Consider the following 24,886-nt stretch of genomic DNA (forward strand, 5'->3'; position numbering starts at 1 on the left):
AGAGACTCTCAGGAATCGAATGGGGTGACCTTAGCCGAAATGCCCAAAAGTGGGGAGATGGAACTCGAAGATTTCGCCTCCAGTAGATAGACAGGGCCCCAAGTGGAGGGACTGGGTTACTAATCCACAGTCAAACTTTCTGACCCAGAGTTGTCTCTGTCTAAAAGACTGCAGAACAAAAATGGAAAAGAGACTGAAGGAAAGGCTGTCCAATGACTGGTCCATGGGATCCCTCTCTTGGGGGACACAAAGACCTGACAGTATTACTGATGCTATGGTGTGCTTACAGACAGGAGCCTAGCATGGCTGTCCTCTGAGAGGCCCTCCCAGCAGCTGACTGAGACAGAAGCAGAAAACTACACGCAACCATTGAACTGAAGTCAAGGACCCCTATGTTTGAATTAGGGAAAAGATTGAAGAAACTGAAGGGGAGAGAGACCCTATAGGAAGACCAGCAGTCTCAACTAACTCAGCTCCCGGAGACTGAGACACTAACCAGGCACATACACAGGGTGGTCCAATACCCCTTGCATATATATAGCAGAGGTCTGCCTGGTCTAGCCTTAATGAGAGAAGATGCCATTAATCCTTGAGAAACTTGAAGCCCCAGGAAAGGGAGAGGCCTGGGGGGGGGGGGTGTAAGGGAGGGAAGGAATGGGATGAGGAACTATGGGAGGGGGGACCAGAGGGGGCTATGATTGGAATGTAAATAAATAAAATAATTTTTTAAAAAAATGTATTTGCTGTCTTTTACTAAAAAAAAAAATCAATGGACTATGGTCATAAAAATGCTGATTCATGGAATAAACAAAAGGGAAGCTGGGTAAATTGTTGAATTTATATGTAAATAAAAGACCATGCTTTGTTCTTCAAGAGCTGAGTTATCTAGAGGAGATCTCCGGAGAGTTCTCTTGAACAGAACACAAGGCTGTCAGCTTCATTAACTTCAAGTTGTTTCTTTAGCTGCTCCCAAACACCCCTTCCTCAGAACCCCTCCCCAAGGCAAGGCTGGTACTTGGCTCATTTTCCTAATCAGCCAGCATAGTTCAGTGTTTTATCTGGTGGCCCTAGTTGCTAGCATCGTTAACACGTTGATCCTCCGATCACATTCATATTTGTGTTTGTGCATGATACAGACACACACACACACACACACACACACACACACACACACACTCCGCTCACACAATCAAAAGCGACCCTTAGGATTACTCTGCATGTGGTAAAAACAGGTACAAAGTGGGAAAGGTTTTTGTAACACAATAGTCAAGTTCTGAGCCCTGTTCTCCTGTGACACTGACCTACACTTGAGCTTTAGCCACTGTACACTAGGCAGTAGTTATGATGTTTGAGTAATGAAGTATGTTATGAAATTCCTTCTGTGATACTTAATCTTCCATGTTTTGAGCAAATCATTTCCTCTAAACCTCCATTTTCACATCAGGAAAGAAGGTAATTTCTCCTAGCCAAGAATCTTGAAATTTAGTTTAGTTCAAAGCAATGGTTCTCAACCTTCCTAATGCTATGTCACATTAATACATTTCCTCATTACTTTGTGATCCCCAACCATAAAATTATCTTGCTGGGAGTTCATAACTATAATTCTGCTACCATTAACAAATCATAAAGCGAATATCTAATATGCAGGATATCTGATATGCAACCCCTAAAGGGGTCTTGACTTACTGTTTGAGAAACTGTGGTCTTAGGCCAAAGGCTGCAAGACTTTAAACTCCCCAAAGACCTGTTGCTGGATTTCTGACTCCGTGGTTTTATAACAGAGGCAAAGCATTTGGATCTCTGAAATACTGGCAATGGTGGTGAGTTGATACTGAGAGTCAAGGGTTTAAGAACCTCAGATCTACACCTAGCAGCATAGGATGGGCATTCAAGATGTGTCTAGTGCTACTGCCAAAGCCTAGGAAGCACTTTTATTAAATACCAGATAATGGAGCAACAGGCATTCACAGGAGATTTACCCAAGACAAGTTCTGAAAAGGCAGAACACAGGTGGAGGTCATCCCAGCCAAAGATGTCAGACTTTGGGAAGGAAGCACTGGTCTGTGCTTTCAAATTTATGCCGGGAAAAGACACTCTTCATTTTGAAAATGTCCTCCGTAAAGTAATTTTAACTGTTTTACATTAGACAGGATGGAAATGATTTACTTGTGTCTCTTCTTCCTCTTCACGTGTGACCTCTTCCTCTGAACGTGGTGAAACTTTAATGGCCAAAGAGTTGAGTGATTAACGTTGGAGGGAGTTGCCTGTGTTAATCTCTTGTGCATAGCTGAAGAAATGGGTATCTATCTGCTAAACTTTTCCAGATTTAGCCTTTACACGTGTAATACAATGGGGCATCAGAAAAACTCTGTAAACGTGTTTTATTTAACAGGGAACACATGGAAACTGGACTGTTGGCTCTCCAATGTGGAAATACTACAGAACATATAACAATCATTTTAAAACAATGAACGCACGTAGTCAGTGGCAACAGGAGAAAAAGAACTGCCTGGAGATATTTTTTAAATCTCTTTTGGAACATTATGGTAAAAAGGAAGAAAGCAATTATTGAACAAAATTATGTTTGAGATTTGGGGCCACACCTGTGTTCTATATTTCTATTAATTCACCCACTCAGCAAAACTTTGGAGAAGCAATGACAGCACCTACTAATGTTCCAGTGAATATCCCTTCATCTCCAACTGACCTGTCCCCTCCACAGCTTGCTTTTCTCAAGTGGACCTTCATTTTCCATTTCCACTTCCTCAGTTCAGAGTCTAATTTTCTCACATCTGGATAATCTCAATAACTATTTAATTCCTCTGTGTCCTGTACTAGGACATTTTTACACCTATGTCATATAATACTGTCCTCTCTTGCCAATCCTCTGTCCACAAGGCACTGACTTGCACTGTATAATAAGTAAAAATCCAAGATGGTCTCCCAACCAAGGTATCCATGGTCTTGCTGAACATATTTCAAACTGGTTTTCTAATCTGTTACATTTGTTTCTCCCTTGCAAGCTTTGACAAAGCTTGAGTTTTTGCTCTCTTTTCTCTCTCTATATTCACTATCAAATTACTAATACAAATGAGTGATTCATTATCTAGAAAACAATTCTATAAGAATAACCTAAATTGATTCTCAAATGATCAGTGTATCTCAAATGATACACTAGAAATTTTTCATTTAATACAAGTTTAGATAGAGATGTAGGTACATTATTTATTGGTAAGACTAAGATATGGCTAAAATAATTATAAAGCAACATTGAGTATACAGAGAATGTTCAATGTTAAAAGCACATACTCCTCCTTCAGAGGAACTGAGTTCAGTTTTCAGAACCCATATAGGACAGTTCACAACTGCTTGTAACTCCAAGTCTTGGAGATTGTACACCTTCTTCTGACCTATGATAATATTCACATGTTTGGCATTTATTCACACAGACACACATATATACATATAAAATCAAAGCAAGATCAAGCCAAATACAAATATATACACATGCATCTGCATACATACACATACACACACACACACACACACACACACACACACACACACACACATACACACACACACACACACGGTGGAGGAGATGGGGATTGGGGATCATTATAGCCTCACACATTCTCATCTTTTAAATCATAACAAGGAAACTGAACAATCCACACATCAAAAAAATCAATCTAAAAATATCTTGCTAGAAGGTGAATAAATTCAACGATAATTAAATTTATGGCAGGCTGTCATAAAATAAATCCCAATACCCTAAAGATAGATTCTCTGTGGAACTACCAAGAATTCCCATGGAAAAGGTCACAACTAATTGGTTATTTATTAATTTCAAATCTAGGGAGTTTTACACTCCCATTAAATATAATTTTCTGTCATTTTTCCTTTTATGATAAGCTACTATTCTCTGGGTTTTATATCCTCTTGTCATTCAAAGGAGTCTACGACAATGATGCTTGTCTTCTTACAGTTTTAATACTCTTCAGTAAGAGATGACCTCAGTACAATAGAAAAGTTAGATGTCTTTGACATATATAATTTTTGAAATGTAATTTGATTACAGAATTATGTCAATTACCTTATACCTTGTTCACTGTGGAGAAACCAATAAGAATCTTCAGATATTGGGCCTGGAGGGCTCTTTTTCAAACACTTCTCATGATTCCTGTGCCCTAGAAATTTTTAGGACCCTCCGAATCTTCCATTCACATCAACAGTGGAGTACCTTGAATGAAACCCATTTCTCTCCATGATGTTAGACAACCTCATGTCAGGAGAAATGTCAGGCTGAAGAGATGGCTGACTGGTGAAGAGCCCTTGTTGCTCTTCCAGAGTACGTGGGTTCAATTCCCAGCACTCACATGGCTACTCACAAATAACAGTCACTCTAGTTCCAGTGGATCAAATGCTCTCATGAACACCTAGCACACATGTGGTACACAGACATACATGTAAGCAAAACATCTATAATATAAAGTAAAAATACATGAATCTAAAAGAGGTATAGAATACATAGAATACATACTGGATGGAGCAAGAAACGGAAACCACCAACATAGCAATGCTGAAACTTGTAAAGGGCTTCGTGTTTCCACAGAGCCTAAATCAAAATGTGAGTTCATAAAATGTAAGGGTAGAGAGGGTGTGTCAAACCATCCTCACCTCTTAGGTGGGATGACATAAGACAATGGAACAGGAGAAAGAACAATCCTAGAAACGCGTCTCCGGGAATTAAATTCAGCTCGCCTCTTCTCTGGATGAATTAAGGTGAATGGCCTTTCTAGAACTGTCCTCCACAAACAAGGAAGGAGACATTACCAAGGGCTCAGTGGATGTCTACACACAGCGTCATGTATGCAAACCCAAACTACCAACTATTACCAGAAAAACACGGAAATAAGGGGAAAATGAATAATCATTGTACGAGCATTGACCTAATCAAAGGGGGGACATTCCGATAACTATTATTTGTATGTGAAAGAAAACAATTCAGGGCTATTGAGATGATCCAATAAATAGTGTTTGCTGCACAATCACGGGCCTGAGTTTAGATCTCCAGCTCCCGCATACAAGTGTGGTGCAGAAAGTCACATCTGTAACCTCAGCACTAGGATAGGAAAGACAACATGACCCCCATCCAGAGTTCACCAGCCAACCAACCTACCTAGTCAAGTGCAAACTAGCAGCCTCTGGTTTCGGTCTTATAACTGTTTATGTCTAATCCACATGTCTGTACTGCCCCTAACCTTGGGCAGAGGAACTTTGGACTGCAGTGGGTACTTGCTACTGCACACACCGAGGCTAGGCAGCAGTGAGGGCTGAGGCAAAGGCAGATCAATCTCTAAAATCCACCCACCCGAGGCTCAAGTAACAGCTGAAGAGGGGCCAGGAAGAATGTAAAAGCCAGCGAGGAGTGTCTTCTAGACATTTCAGGCTTGCACAGGGGAACTCGCAGTGCCTATGATAACTAATATAAAATCTACGCAAGACCAAGCCAGTTAACAGTTGCAACACAGAGAGGGGAAGGGATCCCAAGGCCCCACATTCTAGCCGGCCAATGTTGGCAGTTGATAGTGTAATGCCAAGAATTACCTTGTAAGCTCCACCTGCCCAGGACCCAGATAACTTCCTGGAATGCTGGGAATTTCGATTTGTGGAAAATCACAAAACCACATGGGAAGACACAATGGCCTATAGGTTTGTCCTTTTAAACCCCTTCAACACATGGCTCAAGGCCATTCTCACCTGGGAAATTCCTGGGAATGGTCCTGACCAAAGTCCATTCCTCAGGCAGCATTTAATATTTAATAAAGCTTGTTTTATAATTGGCCTAAAATGGTAGAATTCGTTTTTCGCCTGCAAATCTCAGAATTGACAATAGATGCTGGGGGAAAGAGGAGCCACTACTCTTTAAGAGTGTGGTCACTGACGGAGGTTGCCATACCCTTGGGGATGCCTCTCACTTATGCACATATATTCACTATTAATTAGGCTCACTGGCTTAAATAAATAAATGGGATATGAAATTGTAAGGGAGATATCAGGAGTTGGAGGCAGGGAATGAGGCTAGTATATGATCAAGATATACTGATCCTATGAAATTTTTAAAGAATAATTTGGAATTTTAAAAAAAGAGAAAAATAGTTATTGTGGTGTTTAATGTTATCAACATAATAAGTTCCAGAGTCATCTAAGAGACAAGGCCTCTCTGCATACCCCTAAGGAATTAATTAGATAAGGTTAGCCTCTAGGCATCTTGATTATGATGGAAACGCTCAGCCTGAAGGAACATGGCACTATCCTCTAGCTTTGGGTCCCAGTCTACATAAAAGGAAGGAAGCTGAGCACAAGCGTTCACTACTCACTGGTTCCTGACTGAATAAAAGGGGAAGCACCATTTCAAGCTCCTGCAGCCGTGCTCTCCTTACAGACTGTGCCCTCAAACTGTGAGCCAATAAACCCTGTCTCAGGTTTCTATTGTTGTAGTAAACACTAAACCCACAAGAAGGATGCTGCTTACTGCCTTGCTCTCCGTGGCTTGCTCAAGTCTACTTTCTTATACAATCTAGGGATGTCTATCCAAGACTGACACTGCCTACTGTGGGCTGGACCTCATACATTGGTCATTAATCACGAAAATGCCGTCTCGGGCTTGCATAACAGCCAATCTAATGGATGCATTTTCTCAATTGAAGTTCTCTCTTCCCAGGTGACCCTGGTTTGTGTCAAATTGACAAGAAAAGCTGACAAGGACAAGACCTTTCTTTCCTAACTTGGTTTTGTCAGAGTATTTTACCACAGCAACAGGAATAGTAACTAGGAGAGCTATTTACTTTAAGCTCTAAACGTAGTCCAGTTTAAATGTTTATCACCTTAACTCTTTGAATAATTTCATGCCCACAGAAGAGTTTCCTCTATCAGAAATGTTTTAGTAAAGCCACTAAGAGTCCATTGTTCAGAAGCCTCAACTGCACATTACATCAAGGCTTTTATAAATGTCCCTATCATCACAGCCCTGTCATTCCAGGCACTGGAACAATGTGCAAAAATTAAAAATCAAACTAAGCAAACAGAACTCTCCTTTTAGGGTTATTAGTTATTCTCAGACAAGTGAGTCATAAATCTGAAATTGCAGCGGGTCTCTTAGCACGGAAGTCCTATGGAAAGATGAAGCTATTTATATTTAAAATGGCATTTGAGCTTGATTTAAAATTTATTATCACATAGATTCTAATGTCTGTGGTTTCCTAAAACAATACAGAACTTTGACTTGTTCACGTTTGACTTGCAACCAATCAGAAGGCATCACAACCTTCAGCGTAATTTATAAAGCATTTTTCTAATAGGTTTATTGAGTGACAATTCATGTGTAGTAAGTATAGTATGTATATGTACTATAAATGTTTAAAGTGTACAATTTGATAAAGTCTCATATAGATGTAAATCTTTGAAGGTAAATAAAAATCAAAATGATGTATTCTTTTTTTTTTTTTTTGGTTCTTTTTTTTCGGAGCTGGGGACCGAACCCAGGGCCTTGTGCTTCCTAGGCAAGCGCTCTACCACTAAGCTAAATCCCCAACCCCAAAATGATGTATTCTTTATACTTGGTTCACATCCATGTTAAGGAAACACCTTCTGAGATCTGAATGGTAAGGAGTATATTGTCCCTTCTATTGCTCAACAATACTGCCATTTTTAAGGATATACCACAGTTGTATCCATTCATCTGTTGCTAGGTGTCAACATTGTTTCCAATTTGAGCCTTACAAGGAAAGCCACACTGAGTTTTACCGGTCTTGTTTGTAAGCTTCTAGGAGTGGACTAATAGGATCTTATAGTAGATGGTGGCCATCGTTGTTATCTTTGATGATGAATTACTTTCAATGTGATTATACCGTTTTATATACTTACTAGGCGTATGGTTTTTGTGGTGCTTTCCAGTTTCTGAAGTTCAGCCCAGAATCAACCAATCCCATCGCTTGTGATGTGTGCCAAGTAAGGCAGTGAACCCCTGGCAGGTCAAAGCATTGCACCTCACAAGCAGCAGCACGGGCCTGCTCCTCACTCTTACCTTGAGATTCGCAGGCAGCACTGGGGACTATTCTTTTTCTGCAAAGACTAGTGCCCCATGACCTGACTCCCTCGTTCCAGGACAGCTTGTCTGTGTGGTTCCCCAGTTAGCTCTACTGCCTCTGTGTAGGGGATGGTCCATGTCTCTAATTCTACTACATATAAGTTCTGTACATGTTTCCCATTTCCCATTTTTAGAAACAAGAGTGGTTCACCCATTGGGAAATCGCACATTGCTGTCCATGTAGGTCCCGAGTCACTAGCATTCCTGTCTACCATGAGCGCTCCTGCATTGACACTTGTCTAGGGGCAGCTCTCCATATTCCAATCCAATTGACTGCTGGATGTGTCTTCTGCATATTAAGTTGTCAGTCCCCTGTGTGCTCTCCCTGCTGCTGTCATTGAGTAGACTCCAGGTACAAATGGAGAAATTTCAACTAAACATTGACTAAAATGCATATCTAGTTTCTCTCTTTTTTTTTTTTCTTTTTTCTTTTTTTTTTTTTTCTGAGCTGAGGACCGAACCCAGGGCCTTGCACTTGCTAGGCAGGTGCTCTACCACTGAGCTAAATCCCCAACCCCCTAGTTTTTCTCTTACTCGGTGCCCAGTAACAAGAGACTAGTGTACAGCACTTGAAGATCACACCCTGCCAAATCTCTGTGAGAATTATTCCAGGATCCCATGGTGAGTGTTTCCAGGAGTTACAGGCTGTACTCTACAGACAAATATATCTTGTTACTGTAGGCTACTGTCTTCCTTTCGACGGCTTCTTCCCTCTATGCAGCTTTCCTTTCTCAAGTTGATAATTGATCTCCCCCAGGTTATTTCCTCCTCCCATGGGTACCTTTTTTATTGTTCTTCAAAGCCTGCTGAGCTCAAGTTATGATGTTAGCTTAGGATATTGGAAGCCTAGCACCTGTCAGTAGAGGTGACTGGAGCTCATTGTCCTCAGGACTAGTTACAGCCCGATTCTCTTACAAGGCATCCAGAGCTCATGTTCCTGTCTATCAGTGGATCAGGACAGGTTCACCTGGAGTGTTGTAGCCCAACTTACTCTTAGTTCCACCTGAATGAACAGTATCTGCTTCTGCTAGCCTGAGACTTGGCTTTTCCTTACCTTAATATGATGGTGAAAGAGAGCACTTTCCCTACAAGACCAACCCTTTACCACATAGGAAGATATCATTTAGACCAATGTAACCAGAACAAGATTATTTCAACATGCTAGAATTTTATGTCCTCAGATAAGATACTGTGAAGGGAACGTGTGGGTACAGGTAAGGTGCCACTTAACTAAACCCAGCTCAAATTCACACCACAGATCTGCCTGTTGTGGCCTGCTCTCTCAGTCTCTGGGGCACATGACCTACTTAACTTAGAACACAGGCATCTGTCTCTCAAGAAACAGTTTTAAGTAGAGGGCAGTCATATTTGCTTTTGGCTTGGGAAGACGTTACAAAATGCTTTCGGTGCAGTGTTCAAATATGTCCTGAACTGCACCCTTAAAATCTTCAGACCTAAAACTTTCATTTCAATTAATTCATGAATGCTATGCTTACCAATGTAAAATTAGGTCATACTTGATTGAAATAAAAAGGTTATCACGTGCTTCCTCTTAAAACAAAGGAATGATAATACTCTGCTCCAATTTCTTTGCCAACAGACAGAAATTGTTTGCAACTCCCAAAGTGAGAGTTTTCGATGATTTAAAGAAATGAATGTCTTTTCCACTGACTATACATTTACAAATTATGTAAAACACTGCTAGACTTTTATATATTTTACAAATCAGTGGGTCTCCATCTCTGCTCCTGTGGGAAAATACTTAATAAAACATAAGAGCTAAAACTGAATACAGTCTGCAAGAGGATCCTGATCTCCACAAACCTGCAGGATCGCATCTTTCATCACCTTGCACACGTCGTGCTATCCTTGCAGCCTAAGGTATTTTCAGCATCATGGGAACATCCTACAGCACTGTTTAACTGCACAGTTGGGCCAATTGCATTAGAGGGTTTTTTTTGTTTTTTGCTTTTTTGGGTTTTTGTTTTTGTTTTGGTTTTTTTGTCTTCATGGATTTTTGTCAGGTAATGTCTCCTCCTGTGTTAAAGTTAGCGTGCTTTCCTGTGGGGTTTATTGCTGTTGTTGTGGTGGTGGTGGTGGTTGTGGTTGTTGTTTCAACTTAAGTTACTGGGTTTATATTTAGGCCTACCAAGTCTTTCTCATTTTGTTCATTACTGATCCCCCAAAGCCATGTGATTTGAACTGTGGTAGTATATTATCGGGATATCATTCACAAATATAAGTCATTGAAACATTTTAACAAAACACAGCCACAGATAGGAGCCTACCTCATTGCACTGGACACCTTCACTTACATATATTTCAACTGTTTCAGTCATGAGGTGAAGGTTCAGTGGACAGCAGCCTATGGGCAATGACTGTCTTGCTGCTGTCTGGTTTTAGTGAAATCGCAACCACACTAAATTACTTTTGATTTATTACATTTATAGTGTGCGTGTGTGTGTGTGTGTGTGTGTGTGTGTGTGTGTGTGTGTGTGTAATTGTATAATGACGCATCCAGAGATAAGAGAACAAATTATGAGAACTAACTCTTTCCATCTACCTGTGGGTCCTGGGGAATGAACTCAAGTTCCCAGGCTTGGCGGTCAAGTGGTTTTACATGCTGAGCCATCTATCTGGTCTTCATACTGATATTTTAATATATAATAATTGGTTTCCTTCTACAGTGGTGAAACCATGGGTCAGACCAGTCACCATGGGTTGCAAAGCATCAAAAATTTGTTCTCTGGTGGTTAAGAGCACAGCTTTGCTGAATGTTATCAAAACAGACAGGTTGGTCATTTAGGTTTAAATACCACACACACACACACACACACACACAGAGAGAGAGAGAGAGAGAGAGAGAGAGAGAGAGAGAGAGAGAGAGAGAGAGCTGCCTTTTTAGTTCTGTCAATCTACTTTGAACATCATATGCTGTTAAAATGAAAATAACTTTCTCTTACAGCATTCCCTTCGTCTACGGACTCTTATGACATTATCCACAAAAGGAAATGGAATTAGTTTTATCTCTACTTTCTGAGCGTACTCCCCCAGCCCCTGGTGACTACGTTTCTTTCTTCAACAGGCAATTTCCCCACTTAATAGTTAATTGTGAAATATGACTGTGAGAGGTGAGAACACCAAAACCTCCTCTTTCCAAACAGCGATGCCCATGGATTTTCATTCTGCTTTCTTATTTCAGGACTTCTTTCTCACCCAGGCGACTGAGGGCTTTCCGAATCTACCTGCAGCTGCCTGTCACTCTGCTCTAAGATGACTTTTGCCAAGTCTCTCCTTAGCTCATGACCACCTACAGGAACAACTGTGAAACTCCTAGCATGCATTCACAATCTTATTTCTTACCATCACTTCCTGTGAGCCCAACATCCTAGCCATAGCATCCTAGGGAGAGGGCAGTGTTTTCAGTATCACCCTATCTATCTCTGCTCCTTTCAGAAAGCGGCCATTTTAACTTCTCAGTGGGGTGCTTCCTAAGCGAGTCTTCAAGAATGTATTAAATGCTTCTATTCTGTATTCTCCCAATTCTCTGAGGCAGGACTCTTCCATAGGGCATTTTAAGGCATGCCATGGCTACTTTTTTCCATGTCTCACTGCCAGACAACGAGCTCCTTGAGGGACCAACCATGCTTCATCGAGCATCCACGTCTAACGGCGATCCTGGAGCCTCCCAAATGGCCCTGGCTGAATAGTAGCTAATGAACAGTTAGTGGATAATTGAACACATTCAAAACAGACTGCTCCCCTCACATAACCACAATATCTATCTTAAATGCAAATCGGACTTTAATCATATTTATTTAATCCTATATGAAGTTGACGTGGTCAGTTCATCTGTAATTTCTTTGCCTCCGATTTACATAATCTCTAATGTCATTGTTTGAAATCCATTTTAAACGGCTCTTTTCTTCTAGTTTACCTCAAGTCAAATGAGAGGTAGATTAAGCCAAAAGATGGCTTTGCCTGCCTTCACATCTGTCAATGCCGTTCTTCCCAGTGGGGCTATTTCTGCTTCACAGCCATTCCCCTGCACACATGGCTGATTCCTCCCCAAGGGTCCCTTCTTGATTAGCCATGTGCCCATCATGGCATTTGTGACTGTCACTGCCAGCTCTCCTGTTGAATCCTGTTTGCTCGTTCTCTACCTCATGCTTCTTTGTCTCACAAGCCTCACGTCTCAGCGGCCCACAGTCACATGAGGGGGACTGGAAACCCAAAACCCTAAAGCATAGCCCCAGCTCCAACAGCAACCAACAGAGTGACTTTGAATGAACAGGGACATGTCCCTGCTGGTAGCGAATGCTTACTTTTGCTCTTATTCTAACTGTCAAAACATCTGGCAGGTTATGTCACGATTTATCTCTTTAACAAGATAAATTGGGCTAGGGAGATGTTCAGTCAGTAAAGCATGAGCCTGACAAGCACAAAGGCAGCAATTTGATCCCCAAAACCCATATTAAAATATTTTAAGAGCTAGATATGGGAGCATGCATATAATATCAGTACTGTGGAGGCAGAAGTAGGAGGATGGCGGAGGTTTGCTGGCCAGCAGGCAGAACCTAATCAGTGAGTGTCAGGTCAGTAAGGGGTCACAAAACAAAGCAGAAAGAGCTTAAAGAACAATGGCTGAGGGTGTCCTCTGGCAAGCACACACATACACATTCACATGTGCACCTGCAGACACTCTGTCCCACTCACACCGACACATGCACTGAATAACCTGTATCAAAAGTGAATTTCCCATAGTCCACACATGACCTGCGGACCCCAAAAGAAGCAACACAGGTTCAATCAGAAAGACCAGTCCTCAAATCCTGAAGTTTACCACCAATTTCTTAGTCTATCTCTAGTAAACAATCATACCAAATAACATTCGTATGCTTATTATAATGCACATCTGTGCAGGATGAATGTGACAGAAAAGTGGCACCATATACAGATAAAATATTTGGAGACAGACACATGTCAATGGCTAAGTCCTACTGTGTGTGGCAGTGGCATTAGGCTTATTATAAAGCCTATATTCCTAGGACCACGGTGACTCATTTCTCAGGTAAATTAATTCCTCCACTAAGCAAGGGAATGAGTGCGGCCGCCCTGAGATGCACAGAGATCTGACTTCTCCTTCTGTCTTAGTTATTTCCTATAGCTTGTTGTTTGGCCTCTGAACATCAGCTTCTCCAGCTGTAAAATAAGAAGGGGAAATATGTAGCTTTTCTGACTCCTTCCTGGCTTTGAAAGTCTAATTAAGTTTTCAGTAATTGTCTTTCTTAAGGAAATCCCTGCACAGGTTAACTGCTTAACACTCCCTCAACACTTTCACTTCATACACACACACACACACACACACACACACACACACACACACACACACACACACAAATATAACTAGTATTTGTGACAACAACAGATAAATGAAGAAAACGGACTTTACTGCTTGTCGAGGCACTTAAATAACATCATGTCATTTACGTCTAGGTTCCCATTCATGAAGCCAGCCCTAACAAAGCATGTTTCATGTTCTAAAATTTGCTGGCTTGTTTGCTTTCCTAAAATGATAATAATTAAGAACAACAACAACAAAAGCCTCCTACCTCCCAAATTCCTGCTGCTTACAGAAAATTGGATCAAACATAAGCTGGGCCTGACTATTCCTGACAGCAGGCTGGGTTGGTTTAGGCAGAAGTTGGTGCTTCTGAGAAACCAGGCCCTGTGAGTACAGTAGGAGGCTCATGATGAGCCTGAGTGCACACTAATGTCACCATACAACCCGAAACCCTGCACGCCTGTGTTCCGTACCACATACATGCTACTCTGCCGTGCATGGCTTAGGCCCAAGGAAAGGTGGGCCAATGCGCAGGCCATATTTATATATTATTTTGGCAATTTCCTATAGTCAAGAGAAACCATTTGTTTTATATATATATATATATATATATATATATATATATATATGCGCCTAGAACAATTGATCCCAGACCAAGCCACAGAAACAAACTCAGTTACTATTAAAAAAAAAATCGGTTACCTAAAATTTCAATCTATAAAGAGAAAAACAGTTGTTTTCTGTGGGGTATTGTTGGTTGATTGCATTTTGCTTGGATTTTTTTTTCCTTTCTGTTTATCTCTTGATTCAGAGGTTCAAGCCTAAAAGCAGTCACCTTTTAGGGCATCTAAGGAACCGCATATCCTAGTACCACAGAGGAGAAAGTAGCAGATCAAAGCCAGTCACCTCATAATTAGAAAACATGACAGAGTAAAGAAAGGCTGGAGTCCCATAGTGCTAGTTAAGGCCACGCCCCCCAGTGTCCCACAAGGCCCTGGCTCTTAGAGTTTCCACCATCTCCCAGAAGGACCACAATGGGAGTTAAGTTCATGTTGGGCTTCGGGAAACATTTAATAACCCAATCACGGCCCCTTCTTTACTTCTATGGCAACCAGAAGGGATACAATAAAATGGTCCCGAGAGTAACACAATGAAACTATCCCAGCCAGGGCCAGGCAGTCCCACCTCCCAACCCCTCACCAAATCTCATTCACCTGCTCTGGCAGCTCCACCCCTCAGATACTGGGACACCTGGGCTGTCCTTTTGTCTTTATCCTCTTCTTCTCTAACAACTAATTGATGTCTTACTGACACCTTGACTCGTTCTTCTCCGCTCTCCCATTTTCTTCCTCAAAGAGCCACTCATTCCTGAGGAGTAGCCATTTCTCTACTGGCCACACTTGCTTTTTTTTTTTTTTTTTTTAATGGTTCCACATGGAGAGGTTAAATGAGAGAAGAGGAGAAGAAGAGAGGAAAGGCGCCAGCCATGGGCACGTGGTGGGAGGGGGAAAGGGGGCAAGAACAGAGAAGAACAAAGAGTAAGAGGGGGTAGGAAGGGAGTAAGAGCTCCACTTGCTTTTTATAAACCACTAAAGGCTTCTCTGCTTAAAATCTCAGTTTCCAAAGCTGAAATGAAAATTCTTTCTCAATATGCCCACAGTGGCTTCCTAAGGGTTCTCTCTTTTAACACCTCAAGCTATTGAACTCAGCCCTACCACTCACAGCAACCTCCTTGGATTAGTTCCCTCCGTTGTGTGATGCTGATTTTTTTGTGTTTCTGTAATAGCTCTTATTGTATTTTGGGTTTTTTGTTTTTGGCTAGCCTTTAAAGGTCAGTATTCACCAGGATTCCATATTCAGCCATCGTGACATTGACTGGACTCTGATGATCAATGCAGTTACAACTTGGTCGCAACAATTAGTTAATACAATGTCTGAGGTTTGCTAATCTTCCAGTAAATAGCACTTGTAACCAATCTCTTGTACTTCATCTCCTACCACCTATGGCCATAAAAACTCCTGTTCTAATACACAGAACAGAGTTACACTTTCAGATGTGTCTTAATAATTCTGCAGACATTGTCTTCCTCCTGAAATCCCTTGGCCTCTCACCCAAGATTTTTACAGAACATTTCAATACCTGTTAAGAATGGCCTTCTCCGGGAAGCCTTTCTAGCTCTCCCATCAGACTCTTACTCTAGTCAATAGAATACACTGCGGCTTCCATAAAATAATGGCTTTATGTCTTGAATAACAGTGTGACCTCGGTAAAAGCTAGGGCTTTGGGCGACACACTCCGTAGAAGAAGTCCATTCAAAGGAAAGGCAGGCGATCAAAACATTTAAAAGATGGTGCTGACTTGAATTTGCAGCTCTCCATATCTAATCGCTATATATTTTACAATCCACAAAAGCACTTCTGCAAAACTTGTTTTTTTTCCTTTCTAATTCTTCCTTATATCCTTTAGTGACCTTTGAGAAATTCACTCGTTAAATCCCCTGATACTGTCCCACTCAGCTGGCATCCGTCTCATTTCTGCCTTTATAATTTTGAGGTTGACTTAACCCCTTAACTGTTTTTCCTCCACGAACACATTCTTGACTCTGTGTTTTTCAAACTTGAGAATGTCTCCAGAGAGAACTATTCAGACGTCACAGGAGATGAGCAGCACAAGCGTAGGACAGGGAGCAAGCTGATGACACCCGTACAAGAGAACTATGATCATCACAGCGTTGACCTGGGATTTCCTTCTCTTCATTTAAAATGGTGCCACATGATACATTTGGTCCTTCGTACCCTCAAAACACGCATAATCCATGCATCTGTTTCTGCAACACGTTTTATTCATCAGAGATTACAGGAAAATGGAATGCCATAAGAAGGAGAATGAAAAGAAAAGGGGGACAGAGCACAGGATATCTCTCTCCCTGATTTTCCGACCCATTACTGAGGTCAGTATGTCTAGCACATGACTAAACCACCAACCAAAGAGTACACATGGAGGAACACATGGCTCCAGCTGCATACGTAGCAGAGGATGGCATTGTCTGGCATCAATGGGAGGAGAAGCCCTTGGTCCTGTGAAGGCTGAATGCCCCAGTGTAGGGGAGTGCCAGGGCAGTTAGGTGGGAGTGGGTGGGTGGGAGTGGGAGCTTCCTCATAGAAGCAGGGGGATGGGGGAACCTGGAAAGGGATAACATTTGAAATGTAAATACATAAACTATCCAATAAAAAAAGTCTAAAAAAGAAAGAAAGAAAGATGGATAGATAGATAGATAGATAGATAGATAGATAGATAGACATGCCAACCCCTCCCCTACTTACTCATTTACACATAGAAACCATTTTCTATTATACAGCAATTGACTGTATAAAAATTCACAGGAAACTTATCATAGCTGTTCTTGACCTGGATGTTATAACCAGTAGTTTGAGTTATGAAAAGAAATGCATAACAAAGGATTTTTCTTCAGTCTTTAAAACAATTTAAGATGGTCATTTCTATCTCATGGTAAGTTTTACAGGTTTGTTTATAACTAAGTCATTCTCAGCTGAAAGATACAAGAATGACACGAACATTAGCCTCCCTCCTGTGTTTTGATCCCAAACACGGGTATCCTGGCATGAAAGTGTGCGTTGAAACAATCCTTCCCTTGTGCTGTTTGTGGTAGAGAAGAGGTAAGAAGGGATGTTCTGGAAAAGGCCTCACTCACATCTATTCGCTCTCAGAGCTGAGGGAGGCGCAACTTCTAGATACTCTCTAGCATCCTTAGCCTCTCTAACCCTACCTTGTTTTTGCACATTCCCGAGTATTCTTTTCTCCTCTTCCAAGCTTCCCTTTGCTGCCTTCCCATTCCATTTTTAATCCAAATCTATCGCTCCCATTCGGAGCTCTCTTTTTTTTCAGTCTCCCTCCGTTGTCCCTTTATGTCCCTTCCTTTCCTACCACGTGCTTCCTGCCAGTCTCAGACCACCGTCCCCGCCCTCCTTGAGTTCCTGCTTTAGGAATGGAGGCAGCTAAAGCAGCAGCTGCTGGTCCGGAAGCAAGTGGAGCGAGATGAAATGAAGCTGATGAGGAGGAAAGCGCTCCCCTCCAGCTTGCACCCACACAGGCATTATTTGTGGAAAATGCAAGGAAGAGATTTAACTCACAGGGAGACTAGAGAAGGCTGACTCACTGGCCAGGGCCAAAGTCAAACAATTTGCCAGTCCAGTATAGTTCAGAATACCACAGACCCCTCCTTTCTTCCGATTCTTAGTCACTTGTTTCAGGCCTTTGGTCTTTCCCTCTCCTTTTACAAAACACCCAAATCTTACCATTCTTTAAAAGACACCCTAAAACTGGATTTCTTTAGGAAATCTTTCTCCCCTTTGGAGCACGGGCGAGCAATTTGTTTACTGTCCAGCTAATGGCACATCATTCTCCCTTCTTAATATGCATTCACCCCGTCTTTACAGGTAATGTAGCCTAGAAACACAGTTAAAGCTTTAACCTCAAACTTCAAGGCACTGGACAAGGTAAAGTGATTGCTCGGCTGACAAAACATTGCACCCCGGCTTCTTTTCTTTGTCTTTTTTCTTTCAGATAATGTACCCAGGGGAAGCGCACTCGGTCGGGTCATATGCACAGAGATCAGCAATGAGTCCATGGGGGTCTAACGGTCATTTGCTTCTCTGCAGCTCTTACTAGTCATGTGCATGTGCCCGTTGCTCCTTTCCAGCCCTCTGCCCAGCTGCTCCGAGTACGCAGCTTCTTCACTAACTTTGCAGTTTTCAGTCCAAGGGCCTCACGCACTCTAACAGAAGGGTCCCTGTTTAGTATGTTCCCAACGATTGGTTTCATTCTCTTCATCAATACTGTTTCTTAGTTACGGGGCTTTCGGGAGTTTCTCTTCACTTGGTTTGTTTTGCTAACCATAGTTCTACAATCTCAGCCTTCTGTTTTATTGGGTAGCTTTTTTAAATGAGGAAGCGTCGACTTAGCGCCACATAGGTGGAAGAAACTTCCAGCATCCTATTTTTGCTTCATCTTCCAATGCTCCCCAACATTATTCTACTACATAGAAAATCAAACGCCTGCAATATGTTTTCAAGTCCCATACTTTTGTATAGGGTTTTCTTTGTGACTTATCAGTCTCTAAGCTCACCTGCAATGAGTATGTGTGTATGTGTGTATGTGCATGTGTGTGTTGTATGTGTGTACATGTGTATGTCTATGTATGTGTGTATATGTGTTTATGTCTGTGTTTGTGTGTATGTATATGTATATGTTAGTGTATATATGTATGTGTGTACATATGTGAATGAGTGTGTCAGCATTTGTGTGTGTATGTATGTGTGTCCCTATGTGTCTGTGCATGTGCTGTATTTTTGTGTATTTGTGTATATGTATTATATGTGTATTTGTGTATGTCTATGTATGTATGTATTTGTCTCTGTGTGTATATTTATGTGTGTGTGCAACACAAAATATATTTAGATAAGATCTCTCTCTAACATTCACAGTTAGTCACTCCTTTTACCTACTATCTCTGCCTAATGTCACCATTCTCAATAGTATATTAATTTATGTGAACTTGTCACTCCTAATTTGTCACAAATTAGGTCATTTGTTCATAGACCAGCATCCTTCCAAATATTTACCAAACAATAACTCCACTTCAGACGTGACGTGCAATACTCCATGAGACCCTTCATCTCCAGAGAAAGCAGAGGGCACTGTTATTTAACCTCAGTCGACATTTCCCCATACAGTTCTAGATAGACTTTAACCACTTTGGTGGCAAAACTATGTCACATATATTATTCTAAAATGTTTAGCAGGTATTTTGTATCAGCAGTGGTTGCAAAGGGTTCTTTATTTTTATTTCTGCTGTGACCCGCATCGCCAAAATCTTGAGAGGATACCATTAGTGACGATTTTGAAACAGAGGCAATTTCTTATCATAGTGACCACACTCTTGTCTTCTCCAAATAAGTCGTAAAAGTCATCAACAAAAGAGCCTTCTTTACCCTATAGCCCCAGTATTCAGCAAAGACCTTGGCACGCGACGGTTTATTAAGTATATGTTAGCCGGAGTTGTTTGAAGATTTCTTGAAACAGCTGATGGATCCTTGCATTTGACTATATATTTTATTCAAAGACATTTTAATTTCCCTAGAATTAGAACAACTGGGACACAACATATTTCATCTCGCTTATTCATATGTGGATGTCAAAACCACTAGGCATATACTTACCATTTGTTCTGGTGGAAAATGAATCAGAACTGTTTACAAGATAAAATCTAACATAACATATTCGAATATATAGCAACCATTTATGGTGATTTATACTCCAGCTAATTGTCTGGCTTAAAAAAAAAACTACAAAAAAGTAGGGTTTCTAGTGCTTTTTTTGTTTGAGTAACTCTCCAGCATTACAATTCATACAACCACTTAAGTATTTCACAAATAACAATGAATATGCATATTTCTCTAAAGAGAGTGAAAGAAATGCATTCTTTCTGCTTTACCAACAGAGGTACTGAGAAACGAAGATTGAGTGATAAGATCAAGGTCACAAATATAATCACAAAGTAGAGTTGATGGGGACGAGGAATCAAACAGGGATTCTCAGAACAGAAAGAGGGAGGCCACAAATAGTAGGAAAATAATACTGACGTGGTGATTAGACAGACTAAGCTACCAAGCCTCATCCCAAACAATAAAATCCTGAACAGTGAAAGCAACCTAAAGAACTCAGAAGCAAGATCTGAAGCTACCCTGTCATTACTGAGGTTTTCAACCTGAGGTGGGACCTGTGGGTGACTTTGCAAGCACTGGGACCGAAGATCAAATCACCATCACCCATATACAAAGAACAGTAAAGGCTTTCTGCCTGTTTCTCCAGCCCTGGGGTAGAGAATGACCCTAAGATCTCACTGGCCAAGCAAAGTGAGAGAAGATGGCCAACATTCTGCTATGGCCTCCACTTGTATCCTATTTCTACATATTCCACACACAAATCCACAAATTGATCAATTAATCCATCAATAGGAATCTTTATTTCTTATAGGATATTTTCTTTATCTACATGTCATATGTTATCCGCCCTACTGGATTTGCCTCCAGAAAACTCCTATCCCATGCCCCCAGCCCCTGCCTCTATGAGGGTGTTCCCACACCTACTCCCTCCTGCCTCCCTACCCTGGCATTTCCTTACACTAGGGCATGCAGCCTTCACAGGACCTAGGGCCTCTCCTCCCATTGATGCCTGACATGGCCATCCTCGGCTACACATGAGGCTAGAGCCATGAGTCATTCCATGTGTACTCTTTGGTTGGTGGTTTAGTCACTGAGAACTCTGGGGTGTCTGTGTGGTTGATATTGTTGTTCTTCTTATGAGGTTGCAAACCCACTCAGCTTCCTCAGGCCTTTCTCAAACTCTTCCATTGGGGACACCATTCTCAGTCCAATGGTTGGCTGCGAACATCTGCCTCTGTATTTGTCAGGCTCTGGCAGAGCCTCTCAGGAGACAGCTATATCAGGCTCCTGTCAGCATGTACTTCTTAGCATCCCCAATAGTGACTGGGTTTGGTGACTGCATATGGGCTGGATCCCAGGGTTGGGCAGTCTCTGGATGGCCATTTCTTCAGTCTCTGCTCCAAACTTTGTCTCCATATTTTCTTCTGTGGGTATTTTGTTACTGCTTCTCGGAAGTACTAAAGTATCCACACTTTTGTTTTTCTTCTTCTTGAGCTTCATATTGTCTGTGAATTGTATCTTGGGTATTCTGAACTTTGGGGCTAATATCCACTTATCAGTGAGCACATATCATGTGTGTTCTTTTGTGATTGGGTTTCCTCACTCAGGATAATGTTTTCTAGTTCCATCTATTTGCCTAAGAATTTCATGAAGTCATTGTTTTTAATAGCTGAGTAGTACTCCATTGTGTAGATGCACCACAATTTCTTTATCCATTCCTCTGTTGAAGAATACCTGAGTTCTTTCCAGCTTCTGGCTATTATAAATAAGACTGCTATGAACATAGTAGAACATGTGTCTTTGTTGTATGTTGAAGCATCTTTTTCGTATATGCCCAGGAGAGGTATAGCTGGGCCCTCAGGTAGTGCAATGTCCAGTTTTCTGAGGAACCTCCAGACTGATTTCCAGAATGGTTGTACCAGTTTTCAATCCCACCAACAATCGAGGAGTGTTCCTCTTTCTCCACATCCTCACCAGCATTTTTCATCACCTGAGTTTTTGATCTTGACCATTCTGACTGGTGTGAGGTGGAATCTCAGGGTTGTTTTGATTTGCATTTCCCTGATGACTAAGGATGTTGAATATTTCCTTAGCTGCTTCAAGGCTATTTGATATTCCTCAGTTGAGAATTCTTTGTTGAACTCCGTACCCCATTTTTTAATAGGGTTATTTGGCTCTCTGGAGTCTAACTTCTTGAATTCTTTGTAAATTTTGGATATCAGCCCTCTGTCAGATGTAGGATTGGTAAAGATCTTTTCCCAGTCTTTTGGCTGCCATTTTGTGCTATTGACAGTGTCCTTTGCCTTACAGAAGCTTTGCAACTTTATGAGGTCCAATTTGTCTATTGTTCAAGGATCTTCCTCACTTTCTCTTCTATTAGTTTCAGTGTATCTGGTTTTCAGTGGGGGTCCTTGATCCACTTGGACTTGAAGTTTGTACAAGGAGATAAGAATAGGCCAATTTGCACTCTTCCACATGCTGACCACCCTGTGAACCAGCACCATTTGTTAAAAATGCTGTCTTTTTTCCACTCTATGGTTTTAGCTCCTTTGTCAAAGATCAAGTGACCATAGGTGTAGGGGTTCATTTATGGGTCTTCAATTCTATTCCACTGATCTACATGCCTGTCTCTGCACCAATACCATACAGCTTTTATCACTATTGCCCTGTAATACAGCTTGAGGTTAGGGATGGAGATTCCCCCCGAAGTTCTTTTATTGTTCAAAGTAGTTTTTGCTATCCTGGGTGTTTTGTTATTCCAAATGGATTTTGCAAATTGCTCTTTCTCACTCTATGAAGGATAGAGTTGAAATTTTGATGGGGATTGCACTGAATCTGTAGATTGCTTTTGCCAAAATGGCCATTTTTACTGTATCAATCCTGCCAGTTCATGAGCATAGGAGGTCTTTCCATCTTCTGAGATCTTCAATTTCTTTCTTCAGAGACTTGAAGTTCTTGTCATACAGATCTTTCATTTCTTTGATTAGAGTCACACCGAGGTATTTTATGTTATTTGTGACTATTGTGAAGGGTGTCATTTCCCTAATTTCTTTCTTAGCCTGTTCATCTTCTGAGTAGAGGAAGGCTACTGATTTGTTTGGGTTAATTTTATATCCAGCCACTTTGCTGAAGTACAAGAGTATTAAAAATAATCCCTTGCATCCTATCAGATCACCACAGACTAAAGCTGGTCTTCAATAACTTGGTCAAGGAAGAAATAAAGAAAGAAATTAAAGACATTTTAGAATTTAATGAAAACAAAGGCATAACAGACCAAAACTTATGGGAAACAATGAAAATAGTGCTAAGAGGAAAACTCAAAGCTCCTCCAAAAGGAAACTAGAGAGAGCGTACATTAGCAGCTTGACAATACACCTGAAATCTCTAGAACAAAAAGAAGCAAATGCACCCAAGAGAAGTAGATAGCAAGAAATAATCACTCAAACTCAGGGCTGAAATCAACCAACTAGAAACAAAAAGAACTATACAAAGAATCAACAAAACCAGATGCTGGTTCTTTGAGAAAATCAACAAGATAGATAAACACTTAGCCAGACTAACCAGAGGACACAGAGAGTGTATCCAAATTAACAAAATCAGAAATGAAAAGGGAGACATAACAACAGAATCTGAGGAAATCCAAAAAATTACCAGATCCTAGTACAAAAGCCTATACTCAACAAAACTGCAAAATCTGGAGGAAATGGACAATTTTCTAGACAAATACCAGGTACCAAAGTTAAATCAGGATCAGATAAACCATCTAAATAGTCCCTAACCCCTAAAGAAATAGAAGCAGTTATTAAGTCTCCCAACCAAAAAGAAGCTAGGACCACATGGGTTTAATGCAGAATTCTATCAGACCTTCATAGAAGACCTCATACCAATACTGTGCAAACTATTCCACAAAATAGGAACAGAAGGAGCACTACCAATTCCTTCTATGAAGTCATAATTACACTTATACCTAAACCACACAAAGAGAGAACTTCAGACCAATTTCTCTTATGAATATCAACGCAAAAAAAAATACTCAGTAAAATCCTCACAAACTGAATCTAAGAACACATCAAAATGATTATCCATCATGATCAAGTCAGCTTCATCCCAGGGACGCAGGGATTGCTCAATATATGGAAGTCCATCAATGTAACCCACCATAAAAACAAACTCAAAGGATGATCATCTCATTAGATGCTGAGAAAGCATTTTTAAAAAATTCATTTTACAAAATTCAACACCCCTTCATGTTAAAAGTCTTGGAAAGATCAGGAATTCAGGGCCCATATCTAAACATAGTATAAGCAATATACAGCAAACTAGTAACCAACATCAAACTAAATGGAGAGAAACTTGAAGCAGTCCTACTAAAATCAGGGACTAGATAAGGCTACCCACTCTCTCCCTACTTAATCAGTATAGTACTCAAAGTCCTAGCCAGAGCTATCAGACAACAAAAAGAGGTCAAAGGGATACAAATTGCAAAGGAAGATAGGCAAATGGAAGTTCAGAAGAAGACATGCATATTGCTTTCTCAAGATGAGCAGGGCTGAAAGGAATAGGCCTTAAGAATAAGCTCCTCCCATCTCATCCTATGTAGATCTATGTACATATATAAATCAATCCACAGTAGACATATCCTAAGTATACATAGATATCATGTACAGGATAACTATTCACTTGTATCTTTTGTTTCACTCTCCATAGATCACACTCTCCAGAGATCAACCAGCATAGTACTTTCTTTTCACTGTTCACACATCTTATATCTAATAAGATATGGAATCCTCTGAGATACCCAGCAGGTGGCGTCAGCTCCTATTCAAAGTTAAAGGCAGACAGTCTTCAGATTGTTAGTATTCCTTTTAGGCTCTGCCCAACAGTTACCTGACAAAGGCCAGGTAGACCTAGCTTGCTATAAAAGAGAGTGTGGCCCCTCCTTACTCTCTCTGCCACTTCTCCTTTTGACTCTCCTCTCTCCTTGACCCCTTTCTTCCTTTTTCCCCTTACCCCTCCCACCTCTCTCTCCAAATGTTCTTGGCCAACCTCACCTACTCTCTCTCTCTCTCTCTCTCTCTCTCTCTCTCTCTCTCTCTCTCTCCCCTCCCCATCTCCATCTCTGTCTGTCTTTATCTCTACCCCCT

The sequence above is a fragment of the Rattus norvegicus genome, chromosome 15 (genome assembly GCF_036323735.1).
Source record: "Rattus norvegicus strain BN/NHsdMcwi chromosome 15, GRCr8, whole genome shotgun sequence".
In the NCBI taxonomy this organism is placed as follows: Eukaryota; Metazoa; Chordata; class Mammalia; order Rodentia; family Muridae; genus Rattus; species Rattus norvegicus.